At 47.6% G+C, this 25,516-nt stretch overlaps 1 protein-coding gene across 3 annotated transcripts in view; it reads left to right on the top strand.

Annotated features, from left to right (window-relative positions):
- The window catches only part of HUS1 (HUS1 checkpoint clamp component), an 818,999-nt gene that overhangs the window by 4,163 nt on the left and 789,320 nt on the right, over window positions 1-25,516 (top strand). Inside the window, exon 2 of one of the 3 annotated variants that reach the window (XM_069613332.1) lies at window positions 12,182-12,281. The exons of the other annotated variants lie outside the window; for them this stretch is intronic. The gene's annotated coding sequence lies outside the window, so the exon portion shown is untranslated. The remainder of the gene's footprint in view (window positions 1-12,181; window positions 12,282-25,516) is intronic. 3 annotated transcript variants of the gene reach the window in all.

Raw genomic sequence — 25,516 nt, forward strand, 5'->3', positions numbered from 1 at the left:
GATGTGGAGCAGTGTTGTAATGTAGTCTTGTCTTGCCACTGGCCTGGATGCTTGCTGTAAATGGATTCTTATCGAATCAGCTAGCTTTTAGCACAATCTGGCTGATTCCATGGAAATCTATTGAATTTGACGATGTATATTGTGGCCAGGGAACTGACGGGGACGCGGAAGTGACAAAGCAACCGTGCCTGCCCGGCATGAGGAAATAGTTTCCAGTCGGTGCCCGTCGTCCGTGAAACACATAAAGCAATTTTCTTCATTCCATACTGTCAACTTCTGTAAGTATGCAATATAAACACAGCAGGACCACAGCTTCTTTCACCAACAGACTACCTTTTATTAAGAGAACGTATCTCTTTAATACGTTACACCAGACCTTTCTAAAATGCACAGTCTTTCTTTTCCATTAGCCCGTGACATCACCCCGTCACAAAACTCTAAGGGTGACTCAACATTCTTCTATCAATAGCTGTGTCCGTCTGATAATCCTCTGGGGTCGGCCACTATCCTCCGGGCCCACAGCCCTTCCCGGGCCCTACATCAGCAATTGTCTCTGAAAAGTTCTCCCTAAAGAACTTGAAAGTACCCCACTCATCTCTTCTGCCCGGGGTATATCTTGTCCCACTGCACGGTCCATCACTATTTCAGTCTCTTCTTCTACTCTAACCAGAGGTTTAAAGTATGACCCAGTCCTAGTTATCTCCTGAAAATCATTTAACGCTGTTATCACGGACCCTTTTACTGCTATGATGCTAAGAGGGTGAGGGGTGTATTGTGAGTCAATTTTCCTCTGTCTTTGTTGTTTCACCAACACCTCATCCCCCACTTCCAAATCCTTAGCACCTCATCCCCCACTTCCAAATCCTTAGACCGCACTCTTCATCTGAGATCACTTACTTCCTTATCCTGACACTTCATTCAGCCTCCCTTTCCTTAACCTCATCGTGTCGCATACCCCGATAATCAGGCAGCGTAACCAAACGGGTGTTAACTTGGTAAGCCATCAAAAAGTTCAGCAGGGGGTTTCCCAGTAGCCTCGAGAGGAGTATTTCAATAGTCTCTCAACATACTACAAAGGGCTTGATAGTAAGAGAAACCCTCAATTGATGCTCTATGAATGGTCTTTTTTATAGATGACATCAATCGCCCAACCATTCCATTCGCCTGAGGCCATCCCAGAGTCACTTTCTGATGTCTGAACCCCATATGCTTGGCGAATGTTGCAAAGTCTTTCCCATTATCTGATTTAATAATGCTTGGAATTTCCCATTCACTAAGCACCTCATCAAACACAGCCGCAACCTGTGGGAAAACTGTTGTCATCACTTTTTTCACTAGAGGAAACTGTGAAAACTCAACAATGACAAGGAAGTAACCTCCCGTGTCCACGAGACCATAAAAATCAACTGTCACTCGACCCCAAGGTCTTTCCGGGAATTTGAGTAGGCTGCAGTAGAGGATCCACTCTGGTCATGCACTGACAAGGCAGGCATTGTCTTACCAAATCTTCCACCAACGTGTCCATGTGAGGAAACCATACATGTCTCCTTAGCTGTTTCTTCGTATTTTTAGTACCCATATGACCTTCGTGCGCCGTCTGTATGACCATTTTCCTTAATGTGGGAGGGATCACTAGGCAGCACCCTCTCAACAAAATCACATTGTCCATTATCGCTATGCCAGCCATTCCATCTTCCCCACAATGACTCTCGGATGACTTTCACCGACTGCTTTGTGAGCTGAATGGCCAAAGCTATTGAGGGATCCTTCCTAGACTCCCATGCCACCATCTCCAGAATAAGGGCAGGTGGCAAAGCATTGGCAATAGCATAATTAATGTACTCCTGATCACCTGGTCTCCTCACAGGATCCCCTCTGGGATGCCTCCAGATGAGATCTGCTGGCTTATGCACAATAGTATAATAAAACTCCTGCAGACGGATCCCCATCTCTCAATACTAGGTGGAATTTTGGTGAAAAGATTTCCAAACAAAGAGAGAAGGGCCTGATGGTCTGACACCAACGTGAAACCTTTTCCAATAAAAAAAATGTGAAAATGCTCACACGCCAACACTGCAGCAAGACTCTTTTTCAGCCATCTCAGTTCGAGACAGAGCCCGACTATCATACACCACAATATGTCTAGGATAAACATGGAAAGGCGCATCTTCAAATTCCACCTGTGCCATGATAGCCCCCAACCTCACAGGACTGGCATCAACGATAAACTGTGTATGCCATTCAGAGTTGAAATACGCCAGCTTCTTGGCTTCTGCCCGTGCATCCTTTATTCCTTCAAAAGCAGCTTGACACTTCTCTGTCCATTCAAACGTAGTCGTTCCGCAATAACCACCTTTACGGCTCCGTCTGAGAAGCATAATGCAGCAAATACCTGGCACAGTAACCTGCCATGCCCAAAAAAGATCACCACTTGCATAGAAGGTGCTAAATCCACAATGGTGCTGACTTTCTCAGGGTCGGTAGCCATTTCACCATCAGAGGACATATGGCCAAAAAACCTCAGTTTTTTCGTATTGATGTTACATTTGACCGCATTGAGGGTCAACCCGGCTTTTTGCAAAGCCTCACACATGGCCACCAAGGCTTGGTCATGTTCTTCCTGAGATGAGCCATACACCAGGATATCATTGCTGTAATTCAAAGTAGATTTCATAGGCAGAATTACTTGGCGAATAGCTTCCTGAAAAACCTCGGCAGCTGACGAGATGCCAAAGCTCAACCTCCCATACCGAAACAGGCCATCATGGGTCGAAAACGTTGTAATGGCCTGGGACTCAGGATGTAATTCCAGCTGGTGATATCCCTGATTCAGATGGAGTTTTGAAAACACAGTAGCACAGTTGAGTTGCACAGTCATGTCCTCAATGCTAGGCCCAGGATGTCGCTCCCTTTGAATGGCGGTATTTGCAACCCACATATCTATACATATCCTGATCTTTCCACCGTCCTTTGGGGCTACCACCAACAGGGATATCCAGGGGTAGGTCCAGTAGCCCTCTCAATAATGTTGTGACGTAGGAGCTGTTCAAACTCCTTAGTTACAGCTTCCTGCAAATGAAACTCCACTCTCCGGGGATGCTGAGGAACAGGTCGAACTGATTTGTTAATATGCAGTTTGACCACCATCTATTAAAATACATGGGTGGTCTCTCCCTGTTCAATAGATACCCCCGGGGCTTCCTCCACCTCCCAACCATCCTGGACCAAGTTCACATACTCATTAGAATAGTCCTGTTCCACAGCTGGTCAAAACTCATGATATTGGGCATCGTCATATTTCACAGGACCTGGAAATCCCTGTGTTGACCCTCCTGATCAACACAACAATAAATGTATTCCACATTTGGATCCAGCCTGCGATTGTAATCAGGATTATGAACCAACCTGTGATCATATCCACTCAAACTGTCATCAACTGTCCTGACATGGTTCCGGGGACCAAAAGCATCCTTCTGAGGCATCTGCCGTGGATCTTGACATGAAGAATATGAACTTTGAGAGGCAGAGGGTGGGCGCCCTGATCACAGATATTGTTGCCTCCAATTGTCAGCATATGTCGCCATGGACATTGAAACATACCTTCCAGCCTGACGGACAGCCTGAAAGTGTCCCTCACGGCCACAATTGGAACACAATTGCGCAATGGCCGGTCACACCCCTGCGTGTGGGAAAGTCAACCCACACCGATAACATAGTCTCTGAACATTTGATTGCTGATATATTTATTTATTTATTTTATTTATTTTTACATTTGTAAAGCGCCACACAGCCCAGAGGCATCGAGGCGCTGTTGCAAGATAATAACTTAGTTTCAGTCCAAGGAGGGGTAGATAGAGGAGGTTACAGCAAGATCGTATCTACCCCTAGCCTGGGAAAAAAGGACGTTTGACATTACAGCGGTTATACAGTTGACAGGGCCCAAGAGGGGTTTATACAAACCGCATCGTTTTTATTGCTTTCCTGAAGCACAGGTGGGATTTGATACCTCTAATCTCGGCGGGTAATAAGTCCCAGTTGGTGGCGGCGAGGACTGGGAAGCTAGTGCCACCTGCTCTGGTTCTGAGGCTTTTTGGAATTGCTAGGCGGTTGGTGTGGCTAGATCTAGTTGGTCTGTTGGAGGAGGGATCGTGGTGCTGTGTCCTGTCGGCATTTGTGGGTGAGTGCCAGTGATTTGAAAAGGATTCGTTCCTTAACTGGAAGCCAGTGGGCGGATTTTCTGGTGGCTGAAATGTGGTCTCTTTTCGAGATTCCTGTTGCTGCTCTGAGGGCATTGTTCTGCACCGTTTGAAGTTTTTTAATGTTTTTGGCTGAAGTGCCTAGTAGGAGTGCATTGCAGTAGTCTAGGCGGGATCCTATGATAGCTCTTGCGATGGTGAGGGAGTTTTCCTGCGAAAGGAAGGGCCTTGCTGCGGGATAAGTTTTGAGTGGTAGGCTGCTGCTGAAGAGATTGCGTTGACCTGTCTGTCCATGGTGAGGTTGAAGTCCAGGTAGACTCCAAGGGTTTTGACTGTTTTGGAGACCGAGATGCAGCAGTTGTCGATGATGGAGTCATATTGGGGCCCCATTTTATTGATTGTGGCAGGTGATCCGATGATGAGTAACTCTGTTTTTTCGCTGTTGAGGCAGAGCCAATTCTCAGCCATCCAGGTTTGGATGGTGGTGTAGATGGAGATGAGGGTTTTTTGGTCGGCTTCATAGTCTCCGGTGAGAGGGATGAGGACTTGTGTGTCGTCCGCGTAGTTTGTGTATGTGATGCCCATTGCATCGAGGTATTTGAATAGTGCCCTTGTGAAAAGGTTGTACAGAGTAGGAGATATGCAGGACCCCTGCGGGACACCGCATTTAATTAGATGTGACTGAGCGCAGGCTGTGTCCGAGAAGACTTTCATTTCTCTGCCCTTAAGGAAGGATGCTATCCAGGCGGTGGCTTCTGGTGAGAAGTTGCCCGCTGTAGAGAGGTGGTGGCAGAGGGTGTCATGATTGACCAGGTCGAATGCCGCCGAAAGGTCTAGTAGAAGTAGGAGAGCTGGTTTGCCTACGTCTCTTAGGTCACCAATTTGGTTCTTGAGGTCCAGTAGTGCTGTTTCTGTGCCATGGTTTGGCCGGAAGCCAGATTGCCGGAGACCAAGTAGGTGATGCGTTTCTAGGTAGTTTTGAACTTGGATGTATGCAGCTTTATCCAGGATTTTGAGAAGGAAGGGAACTGTTGTGATGGGCCTGTAGTTCCCTGGTACCTTGGGGTCTAGTGTAGGTTTTTTCAGTAATGGGCGGACCCAAGCTTCTTTGAGGCAGGATGGCACTTGGTTGGATTTGAACAAGGCATTGATGAAGGCTGTGAAGAACGGTACTAGTGAAGGTGCGTTATCCTTGATGAGCTGGGCTGGACATGAGTCGCCTTTACAGTTGGAGGGTTTGATGGCGTTGAGTATGCTCCGGACTTCCTCTTCTGTCATCTCCTGGAACGAGAAGGCTGGGATTCCGGAAGGGGCGGTGTTCTGGTGTAGGTTGGATAGTTGTTGCGATAAGGCTTTTTGGTGAGTGATGATTTTATCTTGCAGAGTATTCAGTTTGTTGAGCATGGCTTCTTGGATGTCATTGCACCATTCTTTGTCTTTATTCAAGGGGTTAGGGGGGGGAGTTGGGGACTCCAATTCTCTGAAGATAGCGAAGATTTCTCTGGATCCGGATTTAGCGTTGGCAATCCCGGTATTGAAGGAGTTGGCTTTGGCAGCAATGATGGTGGATTTGTATTGTTTGGCGGCATCTTTAAAGGCTTGTTTAGTGATGTCAGTGGGGTTCGTTTGCCAGGCTTTGAGAGCTAGTCGTTTTTGTGAGCGTAGTTTCAGGAGATCCTGAGTGAACCAAGGGTTTTTTTTGGTGGGTTTAGCTTTCCTAAGTGCCAAGGGAGCAATGGTGTCTATGGCTTTGGTGATAATGGCGTTGTAGGTTTCTGCGAGAGTGTCTGGGTTGTGGGTGAAAGGGTGTTTGAGTTCGGGAACCAGGAGGTGGGGAAATAGTCTTTCCTTGGTTAGTTGCTTGGTGCTCCTCGTGAGGGCGGGCAGCAGAGCTTGGTGAGCGGTAGGTGGAGTTCTGGAATAGTTGATATTGAATTGGATGATGGAGTGGTCCGACCAGGGAATGGGGGCGATGATGGGCGTCGATATCTGACAGTTGTGTTGGGTGATCCAATCCAGGATGCGGCCTTTGTTGTGTGTTGGTTTTAACACTTCTTGTTTGAATCCAAGTGTTGTGAGGGCGTTGTTGAACGAGGTGGCATTCCTGTCTGAGGGGTCATTGAGCCCGAGGTTCATGTCACCCAGGAGGATGGACATGGTGGTTTTCTTGAGGTTGTTGCTGATGGTGTGTAAGAGCGCTTCTTGGAATTCTCCCGCTGGTCCTGGTGGGCGGTATGTGAGGTGGGCGGTGATGGTGCAGCTAGGTGAGGGGTTGATTTTGACGAGCATGTAGTCACAACTGTGTGAGGGGTCTCCTTGTATCTTTCTGATAGGGATGGATATACAGAGCGACTTACAAATCGCGTCCGACCCCTATCATGACGGGTCTGTACCGCAGCCATCACGTCACGATCACCATTCCTGCCGGCAGTACCCTCCATGGTTGCTGCCTGAATATCAACTCTCTCATAGATTCCTGCCATTTCAATAACTTCATCAATAGAAACTGGCTTTTTCAACAGTTGTTTCCTAAAGGTCGACGAAACACATCCCTCGATGACACGTAACCTTATTGCTTCATCATCCGAAAATTGAGAGAACTGGCAATGTATCAACATCTGTCGAAGCCTGGTGACAAACTCACAAATAGTCTCTTGTACCTGCTGGGTACGCTGATTAAACGCATATCTCTCATAATCCCTGCTTGGCTGGAGGGCAAGTTTCCTTTTCAAAGCATCAATCAGCTTCTCATATGTGTCCTTTTCACCCAGAGGAATAGTCTTACTTACGTCTTTAATCTTTGTCCCAGCAAGATTAACAAAAATATCAAGCGAGGCTGGTGACGCATCTTCCCCTGCACCTCTAATAAAGCCTTGAAAGTCCTCAACCCATGGCAGCCATTTGGGACCCTTGTCATCCTGGGGAATCAATGTAAATGGGAGTGGTTTGCGAAGGAAAGCCACCCTAGCCATGGAGGCTACCATATCATGTTGCGCTCCTGAATCCATACTCATTATTACTTATGGGGTTAAAACAAGGTACATCAACAGTCACTGAACCTTCCACTATGTTTCCATGTCCAAACACCCCAGAAGAAACTCATGCAGTGCCACACCTCCACTGACTGCAGCCTCTCCTTTCGGTTCCTGGCACCAGCAGCACAACACTGCAGCTTCTCCTCCCTGCTCCTGGCTCCAGCAGCACAACGCCAGCAACCAACGTGTGTTTTTTTTTCCTTTCTGTTCCTTGCCTCGCCTCCGTCCTTGCGCTCCCCGCAGCTCACACACCACCTCCAATGGAATCCTGGAGGTACGCCTTTCTCTCCACGCCTCCTCTCAGGAAAACAAACGGCCCGCTTGCCACTCTGCCGCTTTGCAGCTCCTTTCCACAGCCGCTTTGGCACCTCCACTCCTCACGGCAGCCCAGCCAGCCACCAGAACCCACCGCTTTTCCTTGCGCTGCGCCGTCACAGCAGCGCGACCGGGGCAGCGGCAAACAGTCGCCCAGGACCCCAACAAAGAGACCCAGCCACGCACACAGGTCCGTAAACCCTTCATCGCCGGTTGTCCGCTTCTGTAAGTATGTAATATAAACACAGCAGGGCCACAGCTTCTTTCACCAACAGACTACCTTTATTGAGATAAATTATCTCTTTAATGCGTTACACCAGACCCACGTGTCCATGTACCGAAAAGACACAGGCTTTCTTTTCCATTAGCCCGTGACCCATACCAACTTTAAAGTAGATTCCGTTACCATGTACAGGCGATACAATCATTTATAACTGTGTTCTCTCTACTTTGTAAAACTTTTCTTGCCTTTTTTCAACCTATGACTCTGCAGACAGCTCACACACAGGTGCACTACCATAAGTGGAGCGGCCTCTAAAGGTAGGTCTGCCTTGCCTTGAGAGTGATGATTCCTGACCAGTGTTGCCGCCCCCCACGTAGTGAGGATGCCCTGTGGTGCAGGGCAGCCCGATCGGCCCATTGTGTAGCAAGTAACTATCGGCTGCAAAGACCATGCAGACACCTGTGGTGGCTCCAACTGCCGAGCGGATGCCGGCTCGGCACATTTATTAGTGTGGGCCACATGCTCACCAGGGGTCAAGTCCCCAAAATAAGTGGGGGACTCTTTAACATACCAATTGAATGTGGAGTCACCAGAAATTATCATATCAGGGTGCCCTCTGAAAAAAATTGGGGAGACTTGTGAGAAATGTGGGGGACTCCATCCACTTGCGTGTACCCTTGACTTGAACCCTGATGCTCACGCATGTGACCACCAACACGTGACTCAGCACGAGCCCTGTGGCTCTTTGCTGATGTCACAACATCCCATGCCAAAAGTAAAAACAAACAATTCACACAATAATACCAACATTAAATGGCATGCGTTACAATGACCGCTAAAACTCAGACTGCTCTTGTGGGTCATTTTGGAACACTACTATACACACTCTTTACAGGGGGTCCACTAACAAAGTTCAGGCGGTTCAGTCTATTATCTTGTGAGTGATGGTGGTAACTACTTGACACACAGTTCTGGCAAACACTGATGACATGCTATTTCAGTGGGCCTACTTTAAGCAGAAGATTCATATGCAGGATCACTTCGGCAGTTTGGTCCTGGGTGTACTGTTCACTCATGGTGGAGAGCTCTCCCCTAGTCGGCAAAGCCTTGCCTGGGTTTACCAGGGGCCACATCGGCTGTCGTCTCGCCAGCAGGTCACTGCTCCGACTGGGCTGAGTGTGCAGGTCGCCATTACAGAGCCGGTGGAGGGTGTTCGCAGCCCCTCCTTGACTACCATTGCTGGAGGGTGGTCCTTCCTGCGGGGCCTGGGTGATTCATCCTCCTGGAGTCTTTTGGGCCCCCTCTCCTCTGTGAGGATTGGGGAATTGGGGATGACACTGCTTGAGTCCCCCACCAGGTACAGGGGAACAGCTGACAGCAGTGGGCAGGGCTGTGCCCAGGTTCCCCCAGGCGGGAGTTTTTTTCTCTCTACCGTCGTGGCGGAAGCCACACCCTGTTGGAGCTCCCTTCGGCAGGACCTGTCCCGGGCAGCGGTCTGGTCACACAGTGCCCAGGTTGCCCCTAGGCAGAAGCTCATCCCCCAAGAATTGCGGCGGCAGTCAGGGCCCGCCACATCTTCTCGGCGGTCACAAATCATGATGATACGGCCGTGGCCAGGCTCCTCCAGGGACTTGCACTGCACCGCCCTTCCTGGCTTCCTTTTGTCTGGCCACACAAGCACTCTTAGGGGTGAGCCGCAGCTGGGAAAAAGGCTGTTGCATCCTTGTTCCCTCACCCAGGCGGGAGTTACTCGCGGCTGCAGATCTGGTCGAGCCCTCTGGGGGCTCCCCCAGGCGGGAGCGACTCATGGTGATGGGTGGGGTGCAGGAGAGGCAGTGGTCCAGGTCGTGCCATCTCCAACCACAAGCGGGAGGAGGTCCCACCTGTATCATTCATTGCCTTCCCCCTCTTGCGGGGGACGCTGTAGCTGTGGTTCAGGTCGCGCCATCTGCATTCTCCCCTCCAGATGGGAGCTGCTTGTGGTGACGGGGGCACAGGAGAGGCAACGGCCCAGTCGTGCCACCTCCTCACCCTGCGGCAGCGGCTCACGGGCCGCTCCAACTGCAGGTGCAGCTTTAATCATCAGAGGGGCAGGCCGCTCCTCTTACCCCCAGCAGGAGCATGTGCAAACAATGTAGCAACATATGTCGCTCTCCTCCCCCCTAGGCAGGGGCACCTAAAATAAATGTGGCGGCATTGGCCAACCCACTCCCCCAGGCAGGAGCATGCAAAGTCACTGTAGCGACCTAGGCTGCTCCTCTTGCCCAGGCAGGAGCATCATCAACTGAAGCAGAGGGGCAGGCTATCTTTTGCCTTCTGCCCCCAATGCAGGAGTGTCTCTGTGAATGCAGCAGCGCTGCTCCCTCTCCCCCCAGCAGGAGACTTACTTGCAGGAGATGGCTCTGCATATTTTATTGCCTTCTCCCTCCCTGGCCGGGAGATCCAAACATTAATTACTTTCCTTTTCGTGCAGAGGAGGGTGCGCCGCTACTCTCCCTCCCATAGCGGGAGATCTGAACGTTAATTGCTTTTCTTCTGCGACGTTGGCTAAGGCAGGAGATTTCAGTGCTTCACTGCGGTGGCAGTCCTCGCCGCTCCGCTATCTCCCCTGGCGGGAGACATTCAGCAGTCACTGTGGCGGCAGTCCCTTTCTTTTCAACCATTTACGGTGCCGGCAGAGGCTGCGCCACGCACTGTCCCCCAGTTGGGAAGTTATTGCCTGTTGGTTATTACCTGTTATTACAGTGGCGGTCCGCATTGCATCTCTTGCCCGGGCGTCACCATTTTCCTTGATCCGGATGCAGTGGGAGCCACGCACATCCTCTTTCCCCCCCTTTGTGGGGTGAATGATGTTGGCCTGGCCCCCCCCCCCCAGGGCCCATCGTGTAGCATGCAGCTCTCAACTGTAAAGGTGACGCAGACACTGGTGGTGGCTCCACTGCCAAGCGGAAGCCCGCTCTGCACCTTTATTAGCATGGGTCCCATGCTCACACATGGGACCACCAACGTGTGACTCGGCACAAGCCCTGCTGCTCGTTGCTCACATCACAGAAACCAGTACCGAAACCTCAACCTCCAGCTGGGATTCTCGGGCACTGCTCACTTCATTTATGTGGGCATTGGCTTGAATCTGTCAACGCTGAACTCTTTTCTGGGTTGAGAGTGGCAGCTATCTATAACTTGTGTGCCCAAGTTGTGGTTTCTAGGGGGTGAGGCTTTAGCAATGATGCTGGGTTGCATCCTGTAGGTGAGTGAGTGCACATCACCATTTGTCTGTGGCCAGTACAGAGTGACCCTTCAGAGCTTGTGGGAGTCGTCAAGGTACTCTTTGAATTAACTGACTCAGAATGTTGGCCCATTATCAGTCTTTCTTGTATTTGTAAAGAGGGGTCCTCTGATCACACCATATCAAAATCGTAGTCAAAAGAGAGCACACACCGGACAAGAAGTAACGCTGTTTATTAAAGCTTGGTAAGCGCAAATCAAACAGGGCAGTGGACAGACACTCCTTTGATGAGAGCTGACAAAAAAGTGCACAAGTGACATTAGATTTATAGGATGAGTACAATAGTCCAAGTATTTGAAACTGTTTCGGTTAGAATGTAAATATTTTCCATTGTTGACAGGACAGTTATTGGCTGTGTTATGTCATGTCCTTAGTGCTGTGAGTATGCTAGTGAAACGTGATTGGAGCAACCCGATCAACAATATCCTAAGACATCCCTTCCGATGTGGCGCCACACCAATTTTCAACCTTCTCCGGAACAATTTGCAATTAGTAATATAACATTTGTGCTGACCGCTGGTGCTTTATTATGCTGACATTGGTCAGCACTGTTGCGACTGAGACACAATGCACCCTGCTTCTGGTGGGAAGGGAGACAGTCACACAATACCTTCTCAATATTGGCCTTCACAGTGTTTGTAGTTGGTACTCTGAAGGCTGGCCACCTCCTAGAGACACAAAACGTACCGCTTGATTGGTTCTTCATGGAACGCCACTCCGCTCAGCTTCCGTTCACATAACCACCTGCTGATCGGCATTCTTAGTCCTTCCTGTAAACGGATCACTGGCTCAGGCCCACCTCCCCTCCATCCTGAGTGCCCGCTGGATTGTCTTGCTGCCTTGTGTTGACATCACCCAGTGAGGTAGCAGTTCACTCACTCTGCCAGTGATGTGCTGTGTGAGCTCTGCTCCTCCGCCCCCCTGACCCGCGGAATGTTGATCATGTGGAGTGGAATTTCCCAGACAAGGGGATTACCCCTTGAATGTTGAATGTGTTCTACTTCATATGGCCATGATGCATTGTGGAAGGTAAGGAGACAGTGGTAGTTTTTAGAGTTTGAAGTCTAGTTAATTAATTTTATGAGAATTAAAACATCTTGTAAGCTGGAAAACATATTTTTTGCAGACATTAAATGGAGTGGGAGTGAGCTAATCGCAAGAGCAATTTTGTGCAACAATTGGAGTTGTATTTCTGTCTGATGATTGATCAACGCAGACATATTCAGGTATACTATTAGTGGCAAAATTGTCTATCCTTGTGGTGTGAAGGATGTAAGCTAGGTCAAGTTCTCGACTGATTAAGCTCATAGATTTACATATGTTTTTTTAATTGTGTACCCATCTATACAGGGACTCTGACGAGTAATACAAGGAGCATTCATAGGGAATTTCTCCTTTCCACCTACAAGAAACACATTTTCTACACATCTTTTGCCCCCGAGGAATGTCCAGCTAGTAACAGCGTTATAGGGCAGAAACTTATATAAGTCGGGCTAATATGGACATATTGGGAAAACAGTTGCAAATAACCATCACTGTGTTAGGTCATGTCATTGTTACTGACCTGTGTATTTGTATTTGCACTTGTGTTTGGACATTGATGTATTAAAAAACAATGTATTGTGTATAATATGTTTTTATATGTTTTTGACACGATTTAGCAGGTTATATTAATACATTTGACATGTGTTTCATATAAAGGACATCACTTTTTGATCTAAGTGCCATCTCTTTGTATTTTCTTTTAGGTAGATAGCAAGTGTCCTTCATTTTGAGTAGGGGTACATATGTGTGTTACTGATAGATAGTGACCTTGCTTTTGATTGATGACAGATATTCTAATCCCATTTAGTAGGAAAGTCTGACACTGCTCAGTGGGAAAGCCCTTGTGAGAATATTGACTACTTAATATAGGCCATCTCAAATTAGTGCTAATTAAATGTGGGCCCTTTGGACTGTTAATATACGTAAAACATCCCCACTCCTGCAATTCCCCACATGGTCTCTTCTTAAGCTATGTCTGTTTTTCGGGTGTCCCACTTCCCACCTCACCCCCCTTTTGGGTGCCCTATTTCACCTTGCTCACTTCCGCAGGTTATAGGTCTGACCCCCCCCCCCCTACTTTATAGGTCTGACCCCTCCCCCACAGGGTGCTGGTTCAGCACCTTCAATACATTCCCCCCTTCAATCTTTCGATTGATTTCTTTCCCACTCATTTCCCTACCCTTTTTCTTGGGCACACACACCCGTGTGATCCTGTTCATGTCCCCTTCCTCTTCATACTCTTTTACATATTTCCCAAAAAAACAATATTTTCTCGCCACGGGTGAGCCGTCACTCCACAGGGCCTTGTAGTTTTCTAAGTCCTGTGGGGGGTGGGGGGTGGAGCGGGTGCTGTTAATCTCCATTTCATCCTCACTTCCATTTACACCTGGGTGTCCCTCACCTAACACATTATTGAGCTCTATTTTATTGGCATTCATTATATACCCAGTCCTCCTTTGCTGGCAATTGCACCAGCCAATGACCCATCGGCCGATGCAGATGGCGACGAATATCACGACGAGGAGGGGGGTAGTTATTTTGAACATTGCTGCCAACCATGCGGTACCCATGAAAATAGGCTCTCCAACCAGGTGTTTGATGTTACGTCCTGGGTTTCCTTTGTCATTCTTTTGTGTATTGTTCGTATCTCCTCGACAGCCTCTGTGAGTGTTTAATTTGCGGGTATGGCGGTGCAGCAGGTGCTGCCAATTTTGTGGCACACGCCCTCTTCTATTGCTGTCATTATTAGGTCAAGTATGACTCTGTTTTGGGCGGTCATTAGACGCAAAGCTCCTCTCGGACTGCATTTACTCCCTTTTCTGTTGCATTATCCAATTGAAGCCACTCGTATCTGGTAATCTGGATCCATTTTGCATTAGTGGCCGTTTGCAACCCAGGCAGCAGGAGGGAGGTGAAGAACACTGATGCCTTACTGAAGAGTCTAAATTGTGGTGGGATAGCATTCAAACCTTGAGTGGAGTGGGCTGAGATGTAGGTGCTGGCCCTCTTCCACCTTGTAGTCTTGGGCTGCTCCACTTGTGCCTTGTGACGCCCGGTATCCTCCTTCTTTCTTTTTTTGTGCCGATACACTACCAAATGGTACCAAATCTGTGTAAGGTCACCAGTGCACACACTCCTCCCCCCAATCAGGTGGCAGCTGGGCATATGCTTTTGTTCCACTGGTCCACCAGATATGCATCTCTGTAGCGTTCCCTCTCCCCAATGCTGCGACGCTAATCGCCCTCTCACAGCTGGAGTTCATCCCCAGCGCCACTGTTTCGTTTGCAATGAAACATAAATGATACTGTGTGAGTGGTTTTGTTAACATAGTGGAGTTTTTCATCTATCCATGTTAAGACATCAATGTTGCTGTTCCATATCTCCCCACATTCCCGATTTACCCTCTTCACAACCCTTTCTTCAACCCCCACCAATGCCTCTGCATGATATTGGACCATCCCTCTTTCCCACCTTTCGTTGTGATACACTGAGCCTCTTATTTGCATGAGGGATCTGGTGTGGCACCATGGTATATCATGCCATGATGTTGTTTTGCACAGTATTTTTTGTGGGTAGCTAGCAACTGCGTTCCTTTCTGGGGTGGTCTTGTTTTTATATTCTAATATTGTATGTTTGGATGCTTCACACTGTGCCATGCTTTCTAGTTGTATGAAGTTATCTTCCCCCTCATCAATCAATTTTATATCCACTTCATGTACCTGGAATACCCCCCTTGTTTTTCATTGAGACAAATGCAGCAGACATCCCCCTTCCTTCACAGTCACTTCTTGAGGCAAACATTGTTTTGGTGTCCCTGCTAGGTGTGGGATGAGTGAGCACACGTAGCAGGTGCCATTAGTGCTCCCTCGCGCAATCCTTTTCATCTCCCTATACCAGGTGTTTTTGGAAGCCAGGTCCTCTCCTTCCCCAACTGCATTATATAATTCTTCAATTTTGGATATACTCCTTTTAGTGCGTGTCTCCCCTTCACCATGAGCAGGTGTACTCCTACTACCCCTTTAAGAACCAGAAGGAAAGAAGAAGACAAAAGGCAAATGCACACAGCATTCCAATCCCCATTGTATTTACATCTATTCTCCTCTTTTTCCTATTCGCCCTAGTACTCCCTTGCTCCTCTTCTTTTCCATTGGTGGGCCTCTGATACCATCTAAGTGCAGTACCAAATGTCCAAGATATCTCATAAATACTTCCCATCTGATGACGCTTGGTGGTTCCGTTGTGCTGCTGTTGTCTTTGCGAGTGTCAGGCAAATGGATCCATGAAAGTCTCTCTTTTATCTTCACTGCTGTTGGTGTTGCATATACCACTTTGCAGGGGCCGCAGAATCTCGGTTCCTTCCACGTACAAACCAGGTTGCGGAAGTGTAGCCAATCACCCGGGTAAAGAGGCTATGCTTCCGGAAAGTCTTTCCCCCAATGAGCGCTTGGCTGTTTTTCAGTGTTGACCGACTGACAGGTAGGTTGCTGAACCTGACGGGAGATGTAGCAGAGAGCTTTTGTCGTTTTGGTTATATATGCTTTCATTTAATCTCCAAGGATTTCTGAGCTAGGGTTAGCGTTTGAAATTGAACGTGTGGGAGGGACAGGCACATGCATCCTCTGACCTGTTACAATTTCGTGCAGAGTCAAATGGTAATCCACACTGGGTGAGTTGCGTAGGGCGAAAAGGGCAAGGAGGAGGCAAAAAAGACAGTTTCGGCATAGAGTAGAGGTTAGCTTTGTGAAGCATTCTTTTAGCAGGCCAATCGCCCTAGATTTAAGTTCTCCAAAGTCACCATAAAAGAAACAGAAAATACTATACTATCACTTAAACCCACCAATTGTCAAGGCGACCTATGCCCCGCTCAACTTCTAAAGGATGCAGCCAGAGACCTGGCCCCCTTTATCACGAAACTTATCAACTCTTCTTTCTCCACCAATACCATACCATCCAACCTCAAAGAATCATGGGTACTTCCTCTATTGAAGAAGCAGTCCCTAGACCCACTAATACCCACCAACCACCGCCCGATTACTACAATGCCTTTTCTCTTAAAGATCTTAGACAAAATGGCATACTCCCAGATTCAAAAATATCTGGAAACTAACTCTCTACTAGGAACTAGGCAATCAGGCTTTCGGCCCCAACACGGGACAGAGACAGCCCTAATAGACCTCAAGGCACAGATAGAGGAACTCAGGGATAAGGGGAAATCAGCCCTCCTTTTACTCCTGGATTGATCAGCATCCTTCGACCTGGTCGACCGCAGGGTCCTATGTAACCACCTGGACTCGGCAGCTCACTTCTCCACAGAAGCCATAGCGTGGCTACAATCGTTCTTCAATAACAGGACTGAGAGTTTTCTCGCCTATGGCAGCAGCCAACCCCATCCCCATCACATGTGGACTGCCCCAGGGATCTTGCCTCTCACCCACCCTCTACAATATCTTTACCAAGCCCTTTTTCGATGATCTGGACCTTCTGGGTGTCACCTACACAAACTATGCAGATGACGCACAGATTCTCCTACCGCTTACCCTTACCGGTGATTACGACAAGGATTTGGCATTGGTGAACAGGATATATCTCATCATACAGGCATGGATGGCCACCCACGGTCTATGTCTGAATGATGACAAAACAGAGATCATCATCCTGGGCACTCCCTCGACTCTCAAAAAACTCAGCCCCGAATACTCAGCCTTTAACATAAACAATAACATTTTTACTGTTGCAAAAGAGGTTAAAACTCTGGGTTTCTATTTGGATTCCACGCTCTCCTTCAACAAGCAGGTCCGTGCCTTGGCCTCGTCCATGGCATATACATGCAAGTTGATTAGAGCAGGCAAAGCCTTTCTGTCACACGACAGTTGCATTACCCTAGCCAGAGCTCTCATCTTATCCAGGCTTACTACTGCAATGCTCTATACATAGGAGCCAACAAACAAACCATCAAAAAAATCCAACTCCTACAAAATAACGCGCTGAGAGCAGCCCTAGGAATCCACAAGAGAGAACATATCTGTAATACTAGAAGAGCCAACAACTGGCTCTCCACACATGATAAAATAAAACTAAAAGTTGCCTCTCTCACCCAGAAATGCTTGAATAATGCAGCACCCCGCTACCTATCTGACAGACTCACTCGGAAGCCTGTCACAAGAATCACTAGACTTGCCAATACCAACTACCTTTGGGTCCCCAGATACAAACTTGCCAAAACCGGAGGCAGCAGCTTCCAGGTCAAGGCAGCCCTCCTCTGGAACTCGCTACCATCCCCTCTAAGAATCAATCGAACCTATCAAAAGTTCCGCCAGAGTATTACCAGTTGGCTCAAAGATACTGACATCTAGGCCTGTCCCTCTGAAGACCTAACGATCCCAAACGATCGCAAAATCAACTGACACTTCTGCACACAGTCACCCACCAGACATCTTGCCGAATATGCTCGGCACCTCACCCCACAACACATGGACCAACCTACCTTGTGAAACTATGCATGCACACACCTCCTTCTTTCAATGCGCCTGCCTGTATATATCTTAATTTCAACGTGCCTGCATGTAACCAATTGGCACCTTTACCTAAATGTATTTTACATGTTGTAACCAAGCTGTGAGTATCCTTATGCCTTGCGCCTGAATACCCTTGGGTCTGGAGCCCAATACAAGTAATAAACAAACATACAAACAGGCCTTTAGTTCTACAATCCCTTTCGCTTGCAGCCGGTTGACTGTGCAATGTTTGTGTTTTATCACCATGAGGCAGTCAATTTCCTAAAAAAGTTTGTTGGCAAAGTGCTGGCCATTATCCAACCTTATGTCTTCGCATATACCCCATCTTGGGAAAACCTCCCTCACCAAGAACTTTGCTGCACTCTTTGCTTTGTTCTTTGCACAGGGTCCGGCCTTGAGCCAACGTGAGAAGGGGCAGACAATTGTTATCATGTACCGGTAGGAGGCACACCTTTTTTGCATGTTAACTTAGTCGATATGGAAGTGCCGGAAGGGTCCTTCCAGTCGAGGTATTGTTCCCTGCACCATCTTCAGAGTATGCCACACAAAAACAGTTGAGAGAAGGGGTTCCCTCTTTGGGAATTGACGTCCCCTGCACACTATCTAGTGCTCAAATATAAGCCAAACTGTTAAGAAATCAAATGGTCCCTTCTACAGAGAGCACCAATTGTCTAATGAAGATTTGTAACATTTGGTTGTTATGTTTTGGTTGTTATGTTTTATACAATTGTCAACAAATTATTTTCCTCAAGTAATTCAAAATATTTACAGATCACAATTAAATCAGTAATTCCACAGAAATTTGTATTCATATGGCCCAACGCGTTTTGAGAAATTCTCTTCATCGGGGCGTACAATCATTGTTTTCTACAAAGAAATTTAAATAAAAATAGATCAATTATCTAGAGTCTTGATTTTAAGTGATTCATACTAATTCAGATTATCAATTCAAATTTCTGAATCAGAATCTTAAGGAACTTCATAATGTTCAAAAATATCACCAGTATAATTCCATCATGCTAGGCTTTGAAAACGGATGTATTTATGGCTTAAATATACATCATTTTCATATTTCAGACCTGTTCATCTTTGTGATTCATTTTGCTTCACAAACTTGATGATTAACCAAGTTGTTCCTAGTCATGAGTATTCATAGTCTAGCAAATATAAAGTAGGAGTTTCCTAAAAAATAAAGAGAGAAATTTGAGAGCAAGTAGTGCTAACCTTAATCATGGTCCAAAGGACTATTAGTAGTCTGAGGTATTTCAAGGTTTTTTAATGTCACAATGTATGTGTAGAAAGAATCTACTGTGAGAAACCATCTGTGAGATTTATTGCATTCACATGAATTCAGTCTGTTGTGCAATATGTTTCTTACCTGTAAAAACTGATCCATAGCTAGTCATTCAAGAGCTAACAGCTCAAATCAACGTGATGCAGAAGTGCTGACTCTGCACCTGTAGATATAAAGAATATATTTAAAAAGCATTCAGAGGCTCAAAGTCCCTACATGTAGTGGGACATCATCCTTCTAGAGATTCTCTCCTGTTTAAAGGCATATGGATACAATACTTACATGGAGTATGAAGTCAAGCTCCAAACGATGTGCAGTACGCTACTATGAGATTCAAGATACCCACTTAATGTAACAGTGTCTCATCGTGACGTCATCACGTGATAATGTGCATGACGTCACAATAGTAAATAAACAAAGCTTGCTCTCGGTAGCGCAAGCTTCCCAAACAGTATAATGTATGTTGCATTTAATAAAAAGGCGCTTGTACTGGGACAGAAACCTTATTATTGGAGGAGAAACCACAATAAGTACATGGTGTGTTTTTTGAGCTAAAGATGTCAAACATCCAATGCGTATGATGGTTACTCCCATGGAGTGGTATAATATACTAATTAGCACTGGAGAAGGCTATACATGTAATAATAATAATATTTCAAACCCACGTTTCTTTAGTAGATCTCAAAAACTTCTCGTTACAGAAGCACGCTAGCGTTAGAAGTCTAGTGCAGTGTGCTGTATTGTTGAGGAACAATCTAAAAGGAGAGTGTAGAAATTTGGGGTATAAAAATCCTTGAAATGTCAGATGTGGTGGCTCCCCTAATATGGCGATCTATGTTAAAATGAGATTGAAAAATAAAACCTAAAAAAAAATTGCTAATAGTTGCCAGATAGACTTATCAATTGTATCCATCATGTCTAGGTGGAACGTTAGTATTATGCTAATTAGTATTAGTAGAGGTTTCTCCTCCAATAATAAGGTTGCTGTCCCAGTACAAGCGCCCTTTTTATTAAATGCAACATACATTATACTGTTTTGGAAGCTCACGCTACTGCGAGCAAGCTTTGTCTATTTACTATTGTGACGTCATGCACGTTATCACGTGATGACGTCACGATGAGACGCCGCTACATTAAGCAGATACATAATATCTCTGGAACTTTCGGTCCCACACAGGATCACTATGTCTTTGCGCACTACCACCTTTTCTAGTTGCAGCACGAGTGCGTTCCTTTTATGTCATCTTTCTGGCACTGGGGTCTGAACAGGACTTCTCAAGCCAGTCGGAACACCTTTCACTGTATCCCTGGCACCTATCTTAGCAGAATCTTGACCCTGTACAGGAACATGCTTGGGTACAGGGCCTGTGCTCGCAGTGAGCTTTGGGCATGTGCTGCCAAGAGGAGTGTGGCTAGGCGTGTGTAATATATGCCTGGTATGGTACATGCCATCCCATTTCTCTGTGAAGGAGATTGTCGCATTTAACTTGCTGAACAAATCCCTCCCCAGTATATTGATAGGGTTGTCTTTGGGGTACAATAGGGGCGCCACAAGATGCTACGTCCCTATTGTTTGGGGGTACCCCGGGGTGTAGCGGGGGCACCACGTTCTGTCCCAGCACCACTGTGCTTCCCGTCAGTACCGCAGGTGGTTGTCATAGCTGGGAACGCTACTCTTCCTTCTGTTGACCCCCCTGTGTCGGCATCCCACCCTGCTGTGTGGGCATTTGTGCTTATTGCGTGTGCATCAGAAGAAGCTGCGCCTGCTCCCACTGGTGGTGGTGTGCCGAGCCCCTGTTGCTGGGCTGCCTCAATTGTTTGTGTCTGCGCCTTTGCACGAGAGGGCAGGTACGCACCAGGTGCCCCATGTTTTGACATATATAACATGGTCCTAGGATCCTGTGCCCTGGTCCTCTATATCCCTCTCTCTTTCGCCGTGAGTACCCTCTCCCCATTTGGAAGACACCCCTCATGTAATTCCGTGGTGGCGGCGGTCTGCATTGTGGCGTGCATTGCGGCTGCATGTATTTCCCTTGCTGTGGCATGTTCCCCGCAGGAAACCCTCCCTGTGGGGCGGATGCCACTGCAGCGGTATTTTGTACCAGTAATGTCCCTTCCATTGTATACTTAGCCACCTTCTTCTGTACTAGTTTATTCTCTGCTTTGGCATCTCTGATTTGGCAGCATTTTCTGCTGCCCGCCTCTCACTCTCCTGCTTTCGTTTGCAATAATGCACTATCGTTGCCTGTATTTCTGGCCACCCCTTTAGTCTCAATGACCACAATCTTATCCAATGATGCCTGTACTCTTGTCGGGAGTCCTTTTTATCAGTATGTCTTAGAACAAGGGTATACATTCATCCCAACACCTCCGCGTCTCTTGTGTCCATAAATCTTGTACCCCTTTTATATAGTCGGCTGGTTCATCGTCGTTTTTCATTTCACGAGCCATCACTGTCCTGAAGGGATACATACTTCTCAGTACCTCCCAAACATGTGCTCGTAAATTGTTAAAGGGGGCCCTGTCATGAGCATTTGTGCTCAACTGTACTCCTTTGTACCCTGCCTGGTTCCATATTTTGTCCTCCTGCTCTCTTGTTATTGCTGCAAATAAGCTTTTCCCCAGTCGCTAATGTCACCCCTGCCATCCTTTTCTCGAGCGCTTGTATCCATTTACTGGCCCATGCAACGAGGGAAGGCAGGCTGCATATAAGATGTCCCTGTCCATTGTCTGCCATGGCACATGATGTGCGTCCCCCTCTACCTTTCTGTAGTAACGGCAGTACTCGCATCTTTGGTCCTGTTCCTCCTCCCGGTGCGGTCGCTTGAGTTAGCCCCATTTGTACCTTCGCTACCCTGCTGCAGAGGGAGGTGAACCAGTCTCTGCCACTCCCGCCACTGTCATGTCGTTTCTGCTCTTTCCTCCTCTCCCCTTCCTCCTTGCCTTGTCGGGTGTCTATTTGTCACTGTCCCCATCGCTCCACTCGTCCCTTAACTGTCCATCGTCTGATGCCGTGTCATCATCTCCCCCTTATGATATGATATGATATGGCATTTGTAACGCGCCTATACACAGGTGTTTCATTCTTCCTCTTCTTCCCTTCTTCCCCTTCGTCGTCTAATTTGAATTTTATTCTTGCTGATAGCCATTCCCCCTTATCGGCCTTATTTTGTTCATCAAGCTTCCTCTTCCATTACCCTCTCCGCCTCACTGAGTAGTGCGTCCACCTGTTGTCGCGTATTCTTCTCTATATCTGCTAGGTATTTCCTCTCTCCGCTTGCGTGGAGTTCCTCCATTCGTGTGTCTTTTCCCCTACCCTTTTTGCTCCGTCCCTGCTGGTATTTCTCGCTGGCGATTAGTGTACCCTGCTGCGGGCCATAACGATAGGTAGATACCATAGGGTGGGGCAGTGAGCTCGGTCTGCTCCGCTCCACAGTCTCTCCCTCCGCTTTTTTCATGTTTTAGCCTATGTTTTCCTAATATTGCTTCCACAGCCCCAGTATGTTCTGTCTACTCTTCATCTTAGAGCCCTTGTATTTTGTTAATAGATATGAAAATGTATTTTCTATTACTTTGCTGTCAAAAGCACCCTCCCCAGGCCACGCATGAACACACCGACCTGCAGTCTCCTGGGCCATAGGAACATTATATTTTAATAATTTCTTGAGATTCTGGGGCAATTTCTGACACATGTGGTCCAATGGGCTATCAAAATATGACATTATCCTGCTTCCCCTCCCCACTTGTGTATCTGTGACAATTAGACTTCAGGAGACAGGCGGATGCTGAAACAATATTTATTGTAATGTGGAAAGGGTCCTTAACATAAACAAATAATAAAGTTCTCTGGTTTCCTTCACCAGTGTCTTGCCCTTTCAGAGTAGATTGAGGCAGTCCCCAACCTTGTCCTATCTCATGGTGTCCGGATAGGCCCACCACTCCGGTCTTCGTTCCTCCTCCTCTTCTCTATCCTGCAAACAGAAAGGCTCTCGTCAGCTTCGTTTGGCGCGCTTTTGTTTACTTCCCTAGTTTCAAACCCCCACCAATCACCATCAGCCTAGACTAGCTCACTCCCCATTCGTCCCTGAGGCATTGTCCCGCCTCCCTCAAAGGGTGCCGTGCCTGCATGCTGTCGTCCTGGCTTCCGGAGTCCTGGGTAACTTTCGTGCTGATCACGTGATCGTGGCCGTGTTGGATATGGGTGGTTCCTGGCTCGGAGCGCTTTCCAGCTGCGACCCGCTCCAGGGCCGCCGCGGGACACAGCATGTCGAAGGGCCGGTCGTCCCCCCCCCTCCCGCCGCCTTGGAGTGCCTGCAAGTGCTCCACCCCCTCGTCGGGACCGGGTTCCCCAGCAGGTGAGTGAGGCAGTGTTACGCCGTGTCTGTGAACGGCGGCTCGCGATCTTGCTCCTTCGGCGTAGTTGACAGCCGAGCATTGAGGGCCTGACCAGCTGCTTCATTTTCCATGCTCCCCAGTCATAGGTGTGCCAATCTCCCTCTGCGGGCTTCGATGAGGTGCATCCTTACAGTATCCCTGCTCCACAGGCCTAACCAGACACTCCACTTGTCACACTGGCCTTCTCCACAGGCCCAAACATTCATTCAGTGTTACTACCGAACAGCCCTCTCCACAGGCTCACTGTGCTTTGTGTTAGAACAAATAGACATTGTGCCTTTGCTGTGCCACCTGCACACAACCGCCACTACAATGCCAAGAATGCTATTTTACAATGAGATACCTTCTGATACTGACTCCGCAACCATGAGTCTTGTATCATAAAAACACTAAATACCATACGCGTGTCCCTCTGCAGATCTTCAAAAAATACAACAAAGTCAATAACTTAATTCTCACCCATATGACACCACTATACAATCGCTGGTACTATGTGCAACTCCTGTCTAATGGGGTTTGCCACACACTATGCACTGCCCTGCCTAATGCTGTCGTGCACACACCTGCGTCCAAACCCTACTGGCTGGCACCCGCTATTTTCTAACTACTACTTTGGCCGATCGTTCTCCATCTTTGAGGATGCGTCCTAGGCACCATAAAAAATATATCATGCTACCACGGTACAGCGCATTCTTACACAGTTATACTAACGTTGTGGAGACCCTCAAATCCCCTCAGCACCGAGCCTCCAGTACGAACTCCCGTTGAGAGTGGGTGGTAGTTGAGACCTGGCAGACCTTCGTGAACTCTGCGTCTGTGTGGCCCCCTCGTTATTCAGTTCTGCGGTCGCTGAACTCGCACCCCCTGGGGAGGTTTGGCTTGGATACCCTCAGCTAGCCAGGAGGACTGAGGATCTCGCTGAAGCCTCCAAAAATGAAAAGAGGCGTCCTCCTATCGCACCATATAAAAATCACAGTCAAAAGAGAGCACACACCAGGCAAGAAGCAACGCTGTTGATTACAGCTGGGTAAGCACAAATCAAACAGGGCAGTGGACAGACACTGGTTGATGAGAGCTGACAAAAGGGTGCACAATGAACATTCGTTTTATAGGATGAGTGCAATAGTCCCAGCATTTGAAACTGTTACGGTTAGAATATACATATTTTCCATCGTTCCCAGGAAAGTCATTGGCTGTGTTATGTCATGTCCTTAGTGCTGTGTGTGTGTTACTGAAACGTGATTGGAGCAGCCAGATCAACAATATCCCAAGACATCTCTCCCGTGTGGCGCCACACCGATTCGCACCCTTCTCCGGAGCAATTTGTGATTAGTAATATAACATTTGTGCTGACCACTGGCGCTTTATTATTCTACCATTGTTCAGCAGCATTGTTGCAAATGAGACACGAGAGACCCTGCTTCTGGTGGGAAGGGACACAGTCACAATGTACCTTCTTAATATTGGCCTTCACAGTGTTTGCAATTGATACTCTGAAGTCTGGCCACCTCCCAGGGACACAAAATGTACTGCTTGATTGGTTCTTCCGGGAACTCCGCTCGGCTTCTGTTCACATAACCACCTGCCAATCGGCATCCGTAGCCCTGTGAGAGGACTGCTGGCTCGGGTTTACCTCCCCTCCATCCCTGAGTGCCAACTGGATTGTTGTCCTGTGTTGACATCACACAATGAGGTTGTAGCTGGCTCAGTGTGCCAGTGATTTGTTGTGTAAGCTCTGCTCCCCATTCCCCTGTCCCGCGGAAGGTTGATCATTTGCTTGGAGTGGGATTTCCCATACGTGGGGATTACCCCTGTTGAATGTCTTCTAGGATAGGCCATCTCTATTGAGTGCTATATTATATGTGGGTCCTGTGGGTCCTTTGGGCTGTTAATATACGTAAGTCATCCCCACTCCGGCAATTCTCCACATCGTCTCTTTTTATGCTATGTCTGTATTTTAGTTGTCCCGCATTTTCCACACACACGTTTTGGGTGTCCTATTCCACTGTGCTCACTGTAGGTCTGACCCCCCCCTACAGGGTGCTGGTTCAGCAACTTTAATACATATTACATGTGCATCATCCACATATTTTTTGTATAATATTCCAAACAAGTGTTACTTACAAATCTAGAAAAAAGTGAGATTATTTATTCAAACCTGTCGTACTATTTACAGATATATAATCAACATTTATGTTTGTCAGAAAGACAG

Source organism: Ambystoma mexicanum, chromosome 5p (assembly GCF_040938575.1).
Source record: "Ambystoma mexicanum isolate Mex_15411 chromosome 5p, UKY_AmexF1_1, whole genome shotgun sequence".
Taxonomy (NCBI): Eukaryota; Metazoa; Chordata; class Amphibia; order Caudata; family Ambystomatidae; genus Ambystoma; species Ambystoma mexicanum.